The 14,716-nt window shown below is 33.7% G+C and overlaps 2 long non-coding RNA genes across 2 annotated transcripts; one reads left to right on the top strand and one right to left on the bottom strand.

The window, feature by feature from the left end:
- Positions 1–2,582: 2,582 nt before the first annotated feature.
- On the top strand, positions 2,583–5,468 carry LOC140037618 (uncharacterized). Its single transcript, XR_011841557.1, has 3 exons — positions 2,583–2,926; positions 4,946–5,014; positions 5,105–5,468. It is a non-coding gene; the product is annotated as an uncharacterized lncRNA (long non-coding RNA).
- Positions 5,469–13,353: 7,885 nt separating this feature from the next.
- On the bottom strand, positions 13,354–14,280 carry LOC140037619 (uncharacterized). Its single transcript, XR_011841558.1, has 2 exons — positions 14,174–14,280; positions 13,354–13,840 (listed from the first exon to the last, which is right to left on the bottom strand). It is a non-coding gene; the product is annotated as an uncharacterized lncRNA (long non-coding RNA).
- Positions 14,281–14,716: the final 436 nt, after the last annotated feature.

Here is a 14,716-nt window from a genome sequence, read left to right as displayed (position 1 = left end):
TTAGGACAGAATAATAGTGTAAAATATGTCCAATAATTGCTCTATCAATCACAACTAATGGCAGTAAATCATTGACGTGCGCGGGATATGCATATAACAATAAAACTCAATCCACAGTCAAATTTTGAATTTATAATCTTCTAAACTACCCCCACACTCAATTTTTCGCAAGTATACAGGTCGTGGGCGAATATAAGATAATTAGAATCAAACCTACTGGAAAGACGGACAGCTACCAGCACTACTAAAGTTTCTCTATTATTTAGAGTACCAACAAATTAAAATCAACAAATCTAAACTACTAATGGGAAGAAAATAAAAATGAAAGCTCTTCGGGTAATGGAATCCCTATCTACTTATGCTAGTGCAATTTCTCGACTAATTGAATACTAAAATCTCGGTTAAGACATGGCGTAATTTTCTTGTGTACGTGATACTCGCTTTCGCCGGTGTACCAACCATGCCTATAGTTAATCCATACCTACTTTCATGGTTATGAAATCAACCATAAGCTCATTTGCTTCTATGAAATAACTACAAAATAAGCCACAAAGGTGCACCTCTACTTTCGTGAGTGTACTCCCTAGATTTAACACTTTCATGAACTAGCGTCAAATTCCAATTTTTATTACAAATCTAACACCTTGAGATTATCACAATCAATGGCCAGTTAATCATGATTTTAAGAACAAAAGCGCTAAATAACTCAATCAAGATAATAGACCAAAATAATTAAGAAATCAAGACATAGCAATCATAGATAATTCAACCAAATACCCAAGGCATAAATTTTAAAACAACATCAACAACATAGTATCCAAACTAGTAGATTCACTAAACATTGAGTTAAAAACAAGATAAAGAGTTTGGGGAAGAGGATAACCCTTGTCACTAGAGCCTCCACCGTGCCCCTTCTTCATCCCAATCTTCCTCCTTGCTCAGCTTTTTACAAGAATGGATACACAATACAAATCCTAAACTAGTCCTACAAACTAAGAGAAATGGAAGCAATTATAAATGTGGTGGGTTTTTGTCTTGCCTCAAAGGGCAAGACACAAGCCCTTTGTTTCTCTCTTTTGCTTCAAAACTCTCTCCCTCTCTAAAACTAACTAAAACTAAACTCCCCAAAAGCTTCTTCTAAGACTAAATGCCCCTATATTTATAATCTTCAAAATCTCTTGAATCTTCCAGAAGAAGCTTGGCTTGGTGTTGAAGAGTCAAGATTGTGAGATGAAATGACACAAAGTTGACAAAAGTTGATGTTTTGGGCCAAAAATGTTGCTGCCAAAACGTCATGGATGCTGCCAGAAAAAAGGATGAAAAGATATCTGTAAGTTGTGCAAGTTGCACAAAGTGTAGATTTTTTCCCGCTCAAGTATATGAAGTGGTATCTGAAGCAAATTTCACTATCCGGCGACGTATACTATTAATCACTCTTCTTCGAAAAATTCTCTGACGAGTATCTGGCGCGACTATCCGAGTTCACTTTCTCAATCCGATATCGTATACTGCTCAACACCTTTTTTCTTGCAAAACCTTCTGGCGGGTATCCTGTTTAATTTCTGACTCAAAATTCACTATCCGGCTCCGTATACTCTCATCCAATCTGGTGATGACTTTGTGTAAATAGCCTCATATTGTCCTTGCCCCTTCATCCAAAATATGATAAACATTAACAACTAAAAAGGATGAATTCACAAGTCTTCTCAATGTTACTGAAAGACATCAAATATTACCAAAATAGTCATTCACATTATCTTAGGAGCTCAGAATTAACTATAAATAAACTATTAGGTAAAACAGACACTTGTCAATCATAATTAGAAAAGCAAAAGTGATAAATAATTTATTCAATATAATATCATCAAATAACCAAGTAGATATCACAAATAAGATATAGAAAATTCATCCATAACTCTAGAAATAAACCTTAACTAAACATGAGGAACAAGATCCAAACTTGTATTATAGGTAAATATAAAATCGAATACAAAAGAGAAAGTGACAGAAGAGAAGTCACCCTTATCACATGAGATCCAACTTTCCATCTTTGTTTTTCAAATCTTCATCCAAATCTAACTATAAATACAATAAGGATAAACTACTCTAACTATACTATACTACTGAACTAAGAAAAACTAGCGAAGACTATCTTTTGGTGGAGTTTCTCTAGTCTTCCAAAGTTGTGAAAATCTTCTCCTCAGCCTCTTTTTATAGAGAGATTCAATCTCAAGATAAGTTGTTTCTAGTTGGCAAAATTGCTTCACTACAACAAAAATGGTCTTTCCTGGCATGTCTATAAGGACACTTGCTGGTTTTTGTCATTATAGCACTTCTATCATGACATTTGTTATCAATTCACTAATTTATACTTTAATTTTTTTATTTATCTAATATAAAAATAATAATGTGTCTTTAGATTTCCTATCATGACATTTCAGAAAATGTGAGATACAACGAAAAAATTAAAACATAAAACGATGTCGTTTGATTTTGGTGGAAGATTCATTTGCCAAAACACTTAGTGAAATCTCAAAACTTTCATTTTGCCGATTCTTCTCATCTCTCTCACAAACCCTCTCTCCCAGCAAACTATCTCTCAAAACTCCCCCATTTTGGTTCTTCTGTCTTCCGCCTTCGACGCCGCCCCACTCCTCTATTTTCAGTTGCTAACTCGGCCGCTTCTCTGCCCTGTTCAGTCAACCACGACACCTGCACCAATAAGTCTTCGCTCTCTTTGCTAGGACAAAAAGAATAAGAAAATAGATACTCATGCTCTTTCCTTTTTCTTCTTTCATTTGAAACCGATCCCCATGCTTCTCCTTACTGACTAGATATTCAGGTTGAGCATGTCGAGGGGTAGAGTAGGCGAAGGTTGCCGCCATGGTCTCACTGGAGTCCAGCCACTACAGCGGAAATCATCACTGTAAAGTTTCCCACACTCTTATACCTTTTCCCCCTTAATTGTATTGTTTTCTTCTTTGTCTGCAATCATGTCGGTTATGCTTTACTTTCGTCTTGTTAATCAATTTTATGTGGTTAGAATTGATCATAGGTTTGAGTAGAGTTTTAGATTTAAAATTCAAGCTCAGGCCATATAAGGAATTGATGAAAAGAAATTTCAAAACTTTTCATGCTCACTACCTATTTGTCAAAAGGTTCGAATGAAGAAAGAAGGAAATTTGCAATGGAAGCAAACAGAGAGAGATGAAAGTGATTGGAGAGTGAGATTTTGCCTTGGTGAACTTTTCTTTTGTTTTTGATCATCAAGTGCAAGAGAAAAGTACATTTAGTACAATTTCCTAACTATCTTAGAGGAAATCTTGTTTGGAACTTTTGTTGGATGCTATGCAACTTATTTTTGATGCTTTGGTCATGCTTGTTGTTCTGTTTGCTATAGCCCCATAAAAAGGTTTTTTTTTTTAAATTATTATTAAAAATTACTGCATAGCTTGGATACTTTTGCATTCCATGCACCATGTCAGCTATTCATAGCACATAGCACTAAAGTAGTGCACTCTGTAATTTTGGAGATGTTTCATCTACGCATTCAATTATTTCGAGTTTTTAGTCCAATGGGTAATAAACTGGTTGTACATCACTTATTATGTTGCATCCCAGTTATATTGACCTAGAACAATTACCATATGGACAAAAAGAAGATATTAACTGCAGCAAATTGAAGAATAAAAAGAATATTTGTCAAATCTTTTCTCCCAACATCCCTCGTAATTCTTTCCCCCAACCTTAACTTAGGCACACACTGTGTCTCTCCTTTTTTTCTTCAAACTAAATGTTCTTCTCATGGACAAATAAGAATAATTTGAATTTATGAGGATGTAGAGGAAGAGAATGAAGATGGAGAAGTTAATTGTTATAACTCCAGTTATGATAAAGTTGAAGATGACTTTACATAAGATGGATTAGGTGACTAGTACTCTATTGCAAGATGCTGGGTACATATCTTAATTTCTTTGAATTGACTTTATATCTCAAGAAAAAAAAACTTGAAGGGATTCTATATTTATTTGACTTGTGTGGTATTTATTTGTGTGACTGTCTTATTTTTTGTCTGCTTTTATGATCTAGAGCATTGATTACTCTATATTTTTAGACAAGAATATATTGCTTTTTGTTGCAGAATTTCTCTATAGAAAAAATATAGATCTTGCACATTAAACCCAATGGGGACTGTTTGCACTATAATGCATTATGGGCAACTAACAAATTGAGATTTGCTAGCCATTCAATATTTTGTAAATCCTCTGCAGTGTAACATACTAGAAATTGCCTTTCAGTTACAGTCTCCAGCGAAGTGTCCTGATTTAGTCTTTCAAGTTGGAATGTGACTAATAGTTTCTTATCTTTTAAAAGTTTGCCAATTCAGGAGGATTGGTTACATAGTTTTTTAAGATTTCTTTCCTCCAGTGGGCACTTAAAAAATATTGATTATTGAGTGCTTTGATCTGTTGAAATTTAATTGAAAATTTCCGATCATAAATTGACACACTTCAAAATGTTAATGACTACATATGTCAAAGCACAACCTGGGAAATTATATCAGCATGTGCTCCGACTGTATGGTACTAAACTTGCAGTGCTTCCACAAAGAATATGAAGAGCACATACTGATCATTGAAAAGATAGATTTCTATTATGATTCTGCTAATGTTTGAAGAACTAAATGTGAAATTGCTATCTATTTTGAATGAGTATCTGTTTCTATGAAAACTTTGGACAAATATGCATATGACAATAGTTTCTAATGAAGTTACAAACGATGCTGAACCTCTGGCATTATACCAAGAAGGTGTTAATCAAGTTAACTAGTTACACTTCTAAGCCCTTGCCTGTGGGCAGAATCTAAGCTAGCTTTATTCATTTGTAGCAAGAAGTAATTTTGCATGCCAGTGCCATGCATTGTTGACTAACCCGTTGCATTCAGTGTTTGGACAGGTGGGAGTACATTGGCGGCACTTGGTTCCTTTCAGCAAATGTGGTTTTCAAAATCTGAGTAAGCTTTTACATCCACTCTACCTTTCAATATTCAACTTTTTTCTTTTTTTCTCCCTATTTTCAGTCTGTTTTATCTCTCGATTAACAGGTTTGAGGAACATGGAACTTCTTATGTTCAAAGAAAATGCCCGTAAAGTACTTTACTGGTGTGGACAATTATCACATTAGACAGAAATTCATGGAGCTGACTTCACTTTGATTAGTTTGCTGACGGTATGGGTTACTCGGTTTTAATATCCTGCTTTATTGGAGCCCAAACAATGTACTATATATATACTATACCTCTCGCGGATCGTTGCTAATGTTGTACAATTACGTTACCTGACTTTTAGCATTTCTTTCAACTTGTTAGGGATGAGAGTCTTTTTGTTTGTGCACAAGAAAGTCTTTCAAGTTATTGTAAATGAGAATCTTTCGGTACTTTATTGGGATTTTAGTACTTGCTTTGAGCACTTGTTTGTGATTTTAGTACTTGCTATGTTTGTACTTGTTATCGACTTTTAATTCAATGAATTATATTTGAGTATCGATTTCTTCTTTTAAATTGCTATATGCATTCTGCTCTTTGGGATAATTTTACAAGTCCCTTGGGATTCTGGTTGATGGAATGTACTGCAGGGAGGACTAATTGCAGGTTGCTTCCATATAAAAAAAAATAGGGAAAAAACTCTTGGCAATTAAATGTGTCAGCATAGCTTAGCTTCGAAAAACACTAATGACAAATGGGCATGTCGTCCAAAGCAGTGTAAATTCACTATTAAGACAACTCAAGATGCCTTCATAAATTGGATATATTACTGATCCGCTACTGATGTTCTAATGCTATACAGACACTTTCGATTATCACAAAAAAAAGTTTTTGTTGGCAGAGGGAATGCTCTAGTAGCATGGTTTTCCTGACACATTTGAATGTTGCTAAAGATTTGAGGCTATCCCCACATTGGAAGGGACAACACTCGCCCTAGGTGTGAGAATAGATAAAATGTCAGATTAGATTATCTATACTGACACCTTTAAATGCCGTTAAAGGCCATTTTTGTTGTAGTGCTTCTTGAAACTCTCAAAGGTTGCTTTTCAAAGTTTCTGTGCTCATCTGCTCATTTCTAACCGGGATCTTTGCAGAAAAGTTGGTCAAAAAGATTGTGTAAACCAAGCACAAGTTGCAGCAGCAAAACATGAATACGCGACCCCAAAACACGACCTAAGGTCACGTATTCTACCCATGTTTTGCTCTTTTGTAGGTTTGCTCATTCTAGGTAGATTTCATCCTTGTTCTATTTTTATACCAAATTCCACTGATATTTTCTTGATGATGATAGAAGTCGAATTAACTCTTGTACAAACAGAAAAGTTAACCTATTTGAGTTACCTTTCCAATGCATAAGAATCATCCAATTTGGAACTCTGCAGACCAAGACATGACCAAAATATCCAAACTAGTCAATGCCCTATGTCAGCTTTCGACAACAAAATTGCATTTCTGTATTTTGACATTTTGACAATGAAAATAACTAAACTGGATTTCTATGTTTTCATACCAAATGTAGATCTATCTCTTAGTTTCAAAATAATATAAGAATCATCTCAATCCAATACTTGTAACTCAAGATATAGTTGAAATACTACAAATTATCAAAGCTATAAAACTTCCTTCTTGTATACTAAGTTGCATTTCATCTCTTCCACTTCATATTCTCTTTTTACCACTTTAAATCATCAAGAATCATCCAATTATCTTCTCAACCCTCTCCATTTGATGATTGAATCATTAAACGTACAAAAACATGAAGTTTTCACTATTAAAATCCATAAAAATACAATTTTTGACATTTTAACCATAAAATGCATATTTTCACTAGAAGTCTAGTTTATTAGCTGTAAAAATAAATAAAATACACCAAAACTAACTAATAAAATACACTTAAAACATGCAAAATATACACTTATCGAACTCCTTACACTTGAATCATTGCTTGTCTTCAAACAATTAAGAATTACAAACCAACAATAGTTCAAAACTTTGAAATTAAACATATATGCACAATTCAACTTCATTTCCTCAAAACAAAGTAAATAACAATTATACAATCATTCAATTAAACTCAAGTACTCATAATATTAAGTAAAGGAGAGCCAATTATACCGTAATTATAACTAGAAATATTCATAAATTGAAACATTACATAGATCATCATATTCCCACATTTGATTATCTAAACATGCTTCGAAATGTTAAATAAGTATAATGGAACTCCTAAATATAAGCAAACATCATCAAATTTTCATTTGAAAATACTTAAGAAATTCAGGAAATGAGAAATTTCAACCAGCCAAGCCATGTTTAAGAACTTATCTCAAATTGGCAGAGCGATGTTTGGTGATGCAAATATTGCAAAAAGTCCTGTTTGGTGACAATCAATTTCATCTTATTGTATTGGTGATTAAGATATGACAGTTAGCCACTGACCTATTCAAGAAAGAACCCTAGGTACGACCTTAGAATTTAATTTTTCAATTGTCTTAAAAATTAGAGTAACTCTATTCTAACCAAATAACACGCTACGAGGGTTATTTTAAAGTAGCTTATATGTTTCCCTGACACAAATTCAATTATAGCAGTTATCACTAGTTTAAGGCAATTAAACAATTACAGATTTAACTGTTCTAATTGGTTTTAGGTTTATTAGATTAATTTAAATACCAAACCTTAGATATTCAAATAATGTAATGACCATAAGAAATAAAATCAGGGAATATACGAATACTAGTAAATAAAAGAAATAAATATAATTAATTCAATTTCATAATTTCAGATGAATCAAATCCTCCGTTATTTCTTGACTAGAATCAGAACCAATTTTAGTTGATCTCCGTTGAAGAAATCGCTCTCCAAATATGAGATGAAGTGTCAAGAGTAAAAAGAAGAAAAACAAAGGAAAACGTCCCTTTGTTTCTTACGAGAAAGGAGAAAAAATGTCACGATGCTAATGTTCCGGACTTCGTTTCCTGTGTCTACTAAAGTTCCTTTTCTAAATAGAATCAAATTCTCACTGCATAATGGATTCTTTCCACAAAGTCAAGATAGACTAGTGTCCTAATAGAAATAGGAGACTAGTCATCTGATGAAAAGTCTGGTTTCAATTTAAGATTGGAATTCACGTGTTAAATTTCGAACTTCCAAACATGTAGAATTAGACTTTGATGTGCCCACGCTGATTTGCACAAAAATTCAGTTAAAATTCACATTTTCAACCCCTTTTTGTTCCAAATCCCTACAACCAACATCAATCACCAAATATAATCAGAATCCACCAATTAATGCATCATTTAGCCAAAATCAAGGGGAAAACAATCTTGAATTTCATAACAAAAAATACAACCTATCAACAGACTTCATGAGTGAGACTCACAGGATTTCTTCATAGGGATGGCAACGGGGGTGGGCACCCGCGGGGGGTCATTGGGGCGGGGGTGGGGCGGCCGCCCCGCCACCCGTTTGAAATATATATATATATATGTACATAATTATATATATAATGATATTATCAATTATTCTACTAATTATACATGTCTATTAATAAAAATTATTAATTATTTATACTAAATTTATTAATACATTTATGTTAAATTCCTAGCTACACTTAATACAATAATACTTTTTTCTAAAAAAAATATAATAATAATTTAGTGATTGTATTTGTATCAAAAGTGAAAACTTGATTATTTTAGTTATATTTGTTTTATCATATTAGATTGTATTTCAAATAACCTTTGTTTAATTATTTTTATGAGTTTCAATTGTGAAATTATAATGAATAATGGTTTGGTGATGTGTTGATATTTTAGTATTTGATTATTTGCTCAAATTTAATTATAATGAAATTATATAATAAAATTTTTTTAACCCCACGGGTGGCCCTGCGGGAGAAGCGGGGGCCGGGGGACGGGGCGGGGGGGATTAAAATGCAACTGGACGGGGTTGGGGGAGGTGTCCCCCGCCCCATTGCCATCCCTATTTCTTCATCATGCCCTCATGCAATGCAGCAGGTAGGAGCTCTTATACGCAAATTTTGTTTGACTTCAATTAACCCGAGAGGTAGGTGTACCTCGTAAAGGTCGAGGGATTTACGGAGCCCCGAGTACATAGGATTCAGACGCACTCTTGATTTTTTCTTAACATTACCCCATCTCATCGAAAACTTTCGTAAAAGAAAATGAAACAAATGGATTGTCGTTAACAAAAAAAAAAAAAAAAAAAGTGCCAATAACAGTTTACCCTTCAACACTAGCCTGCTAAACTTTTTAGTAAATGATTTAAGCAGTATAAAAGCACTAGACAAGTACAAGTAAATTCCATTTAACACAGAGTTCAACAATAGCCCAGCTTTGTCTTTTGTTACTGTATTTTGATAAAGATAGGTTGACAATTGCAATCTTTTAAAGATAGTAGACCAAGATATTTACTTGAAAGGATCGCATTAGCATTTATATCAACTTACAATTTATCATTCAAACACTCATCCTACCATATGATCCAATTAGAATATGGGAAAACTAATGGGTTAGTGGCGACATAGTTACCGATCCTGCTAACCAGCTGTTGAGGAAATCCAAAAGGTTATAGAGCTTGCAAAAAAGAAAAAAAAAAAATCCCAGCTGAAAGTAGAAGAGCTTAGAACAAAATCCCCAGCTCACGTTGTCATATGGTTTCACTGTATATAACAATTGCGGCCTTAACTTCAGCTCTTTCATATGGGTTTTGCAGGTGTTAGTTATCCTCAAATGTTAAAGATCACCGACGGAATACAATTTCACCAATGGAAGATCAAGTGATTCAGAAATCTAAGTATTAAATCATACAGTGCATATGGTGTTATCCAGTGTCATGGTCGGAGCTGCTACTATGATGAACTTGAATTTTGCGCCATCTTATAATTATTTTAACACGTGTGAAAATTTGACAAGGGCCAATGTGGAACACGCTTTTATACATCGGTGATTAGGTCAATCCTCAAATTAAATATTAATTAGCTTGGCCTATAAATTAAATATTCATATACTCAATCTTCAATCCCCGTTTTCAAACAAAACGTACGGTTCTACAGCTCTTCAAATTGGTATACAGATATAACACCTGTCATTACCTTAAATGCATTAAAATTTTTTAATAATTGCAATAGCACTATGGATCATTTTACATTCCACCATTAATGGAAATAATAAAAGGAAAAAACTCACTAAAACTGTTAGGTCTGGTCCGAGAAAATTGACCAACGAGAATAATAGAGTTCTTGTCAACTCAATAATGACAATAATAAAGCAAATAAATTAAACAAAGAAACACAGGAATTTACATGGTTCAGTTCAATTGACTTACATCCACGGACGAAAGAGTAGCAGCTTTACTATAACAGAAAGAGAGTACAAAAGATAGAGTACACAACTCTAGGAAATAATTTCCAGATTCAAAAGGCACCTAAAACTAAAAACGGGGGTGTGGGCTGCTCAAAACTCTTGGATTGGTGCATATGGCATTGGGGCCGGTGCCCTGAGTATTATTAAACTCATTTAAGTCTACTATATTTATAACTACCACAAGGAGAGATTTCTTTGTTAAATTTTAGATGTGGGATAAAAAGACATACTTAACAAAAACTAATAAAAATTCATAGAATGATGCAAAGGGGAACAATAAATTATTCAGGAAGATAAAAATTTTAATTCAAATGGCATAAACGAGAACAACATTCAAGTCATCCAAATTCAACCATAAGACGAAAACATTGATACTGTTACAAAACAAAAGTACTTTTGTGATAAAAGATACTTTGTTACTTTCACATTTGTGCTGGTTAGGATAAATCAAGTTTCAAAAAATATAAATATATAAATGTTTAATATCACATTGTTTTTATCTCAATTTTGTTAGTATTTTAAAATTTTTGAGAAGAAAAGGAAAATCGAAAAGCGTCATATTCATGCGGAAAGCACCTATCTGTTACCAGTATGTGTATGTGTGTGTATATATTTGTTATACATATATATAAATATTATGTGCATGCATGCATGTATATGTGTGTGCATCCTACTATATAGATATAACACCAGTCATTACCTTAAATGCATTGAATTTATTTTATAATTACAATAGCACTATGAATCATTTTACATTCCACCATTAATAGAAATAATAAAGGAAAAAACTCACTAAAACTAATAAAAAAATTTTACCTTTGAAAAATTACACACTTTATCCCAATTTCTCAAAATGCATTCTAGATCATTCTTTTGTCAAAATAATCAATGTGCGCACATGTAAAATGATCAAAACTTGCATTCTAACTCTCTTTAACAAATCAAGAACAATAATTACTCAAATCAAAGAATTAAGTTTCTTGATCGAAATTCGCCATTTTCACCTCAATTGGCTTCTTTTGCTTCTTTTTCCCATTGCTACAAAACAAACATAACAAAATAATATCAATACTTAACTAAACCCAAAAATCACACTAAATTGAAATAAAATACTAAAATATTAGGTTGCCTCCCAATAGGCAACAAACTGTTTTTTCACAAAAAAAAAAATCTTTTAAACAAAGATTATCCAAGATTATATAATAAGGAGAAAATATTGATTGCAGGCTGAGGCCCGCGCCCTGCTGTTTGGGGTCAAGTTGTGTCTCCAGAAGGGGTTCGGTCCCTTTGAGGTGGAATTGGACTCGTTGGTATTAGTTCGTATTTTGAAAAGGTTAGTACATTGCCCTTGGGGTATTCACACAGAGGTACAGCAGTTGTTGGGGTTTGGTTCTTCCTTGCCTCGGATTGTACATTGTTTCCGTCAAGCGAATCAGGTAGCGGATGCATTGGCTAACACGGGTTGCCAGTTGGCTCGGGACGACATCTATGTGGTTGCTTCGGATTTGCCTAGATTAGCGCGAGGAGCTCTATTTCTGGATAGGCTTGGTATGCCTTCCCTCCGCCGTGTGGTGAGGGAGGGGTAGTTTGGGAGCATTGGCGGTTGTAACCTTTTTGTTCATGGAATAAAATTTGTTGGGATAAAAAAAAAAGGAGAAAATATTGATCAATTAAACATGTTCCAAGGGAAAAAAAAGAAGAAGAAGAAGAAGAACTTTAGGTCAAAGTTAGACTCTAATGACGCAGCATTGAAATGAAATCTGTCCTTTCACCAACTTATATCTCACACCTTACAGTTATTTTTTCTATTCAAGATACATTTTTTTAATGTTAAAATTTCAGTTTGGCTAGGTGTTACTTTATTTTTTAGAAAATATTTCCTCAATCTTCAATCCTCATTTTTCAACAAAACGTATAGTTCTACCAACACTGCAAAGCTACATCTATTCAAATTGGTATATAGATATAACACCAGTCATTACCTTAAATGCATTGAATTTATTTATAATTACAATAGCACTATGAATCATTTTACATTCCACCATTAATAGAAATAATAAAGGAAAAAACTCACTAAAACTAATAAAAAATTCATAAAATGACGTAAGGGGGAACAATAAATTATTTAGGAAGATAAAAACTTTAACTCAAATGGCATAAAAGAGAACAATATTCAAGTCATTTAAATTCAACCAAAAGACGAAAACATTGATACTATTACAAAACAAAAGTGCTCTTGGGATAAAGGATACTTTGCTGCTTGCGCATTTGTGTTGGTTAGGATAAATCAAGTTTCAAAAAATATAAAAAAATATAAACATTTAATATCACATTATTTTTATCTCAATTTCATTGATTTTTTTTAAATTTTTGAGAAGAAAAGGAAAATCGAAAAGCATCATATTCACGTGGAAAGCACCTTCTCTGTTACTAGTGTGAGTATCTGTGTGTGTATGGCGGTGTGTATGTGTATGTACGTACATATAAATATGTGCGTATCCTACCATATGTCAAGTGCCTGAGCGTTTAGCTACAGTGAAATAAAGAGAGAGTTTTGGACTAAAAGGAAAACTAAACATAGTTCTAAAACTGAAGGGGGAGGAAAGTCTAATTTTTTTCCTTAATATTAACCATAAGATGTTATTTTCTTCTTGATTGCTTGAATCATTTTGTGTTGAATTTCATGATCTATTAATTTTGTTGTCACGTTTTAAGGAGAGAATATCATTCTTTGCTCATACTTATGCATTCTAAACTTATTTGAACTCTAGCTTTTGAGTTATATGTCTTTCTCTCAATATATCAGTTAATCTTTCATTTCCTTTTAAGGTTTGGATTCATTTTAAGTAATATTTAACTAGTAAGCTTTTATAGCTAGTCATGAATATAGTATCTGCTTAGTGATTGGAACCTGCTTGCAAGTAACAGAGAAACAAAATACATTGATATAAATTCAAACACAGACGGATTTTTTTATTTAACGGTGCATTTTGTTGGTAGAACTGCACCTTACATACTAGTACAACAGCAGGGAGATGTATGCATGCCAGCAGTACATCATCCATGCAGAAACTGAAAACCACACCAAAGACACTGGATAATTAGAGTACTTAAAGTCGTTGATCCTCAGTTGATCAACAGCAGTGCTTGCTTATTTCTTGTGCCAGATGAGTTTCGTTTCACATGGGGTCTCAAGAACAAGGGCTTTATGGAGATATGTGGCACCGTCGCAATCCTGATTTTCAATGATAAGTGCGTAGTAATAACCTCCATCACCGCTCCACGTGAATCCGCCAACCACGGCGACGAAAAGCAGCTGGCCGTGGTGACATTTTTCCACTACAAATTGTCCGATCTGGATCACGTGAGGGTCAGCCGGCTTCACTGGTTCTAGTGAACTGATGTCGTTCTGTAAACACCAAACAATTGAGTTCCCAAAATCAATTAGAATCCTTTCAAATAAACAAACCACCAGAAAACTAAAGCCAACCAATTAATAAGAAACTGTATCACTCAGAAGAAGCTTAATCAGACAATTCAAGAGACCGCCTACACATGCATGTAGACAACTAGAAAACATAAAATATTGCTTGAGAAAATTCAAGAATGTTAATGTTACTGTAATTTGCAACTCCTTATACTCTTCCAAACGTTTCTGTACAAGTTGTTTATGAGTTGATTCTCAAAACCAGACACAAACTTGAAAAAGAAAGAAATCTAGGTCAATACAATCACTATTCACCTTTCCAGTGCCAATAGCAGATTTGGCTGCGGCCATTTTTTCCTTAAAAGAGCTAGCTAGCTAATTAATAAGGATGAAAATCGATATTTGTAACTGGTTACTGTCGAAAACTTGGTATAGTTGAGATCCAGACTCCTTTGTATTTATAGGCCTAAAAATGTGGTAATGCATCCCATAAATTAATTTGTGGTAATGTCGGACCTTATCACCAGAATCTTGGCCCACCAGCATGGAACATGTTTTTACACGTCCGTGATGAGGTCAGTGTGAAAATATACACTAACATCACCTAATTACTATAGCAAGGCCTGTTTTTTTAGGTTATTGTTTTATCATCATTCAAACCTTTGACTTCATATCACAAGGCCGGGTTGGTCCAGTGACTAAGATCTCCTCTCACTACCAACTTCAGAATTCGAATATGGAGTTGATTTAGTTATTTTAGCAAGTTGACATATGAACCGATGCCATCTTCAAGCATATTAAAGGCTCTTTCTCTTTTTTTGAAGGCTAGTGCAGGAGCAGGTGACATTGCATGTTGTA

Source organism: Coffea arabica, chromosome 3c (genome assembly GCF_036785885.1).
Source record: "Coffea arabica cultivar ET-39 chromosome 3c, Coffea Arabica ET-39 HiFi, whole genome shotgun sequence".
NCBI lineage: Eukaryota > Viridiplantae > Streptophyta > Magnoliopsida > Gentianales > Rubiaceae > Coffea > Coffea arabica.
This window is presented reverse-complemented; position numbering and strand designations above follow the sequence as displayed.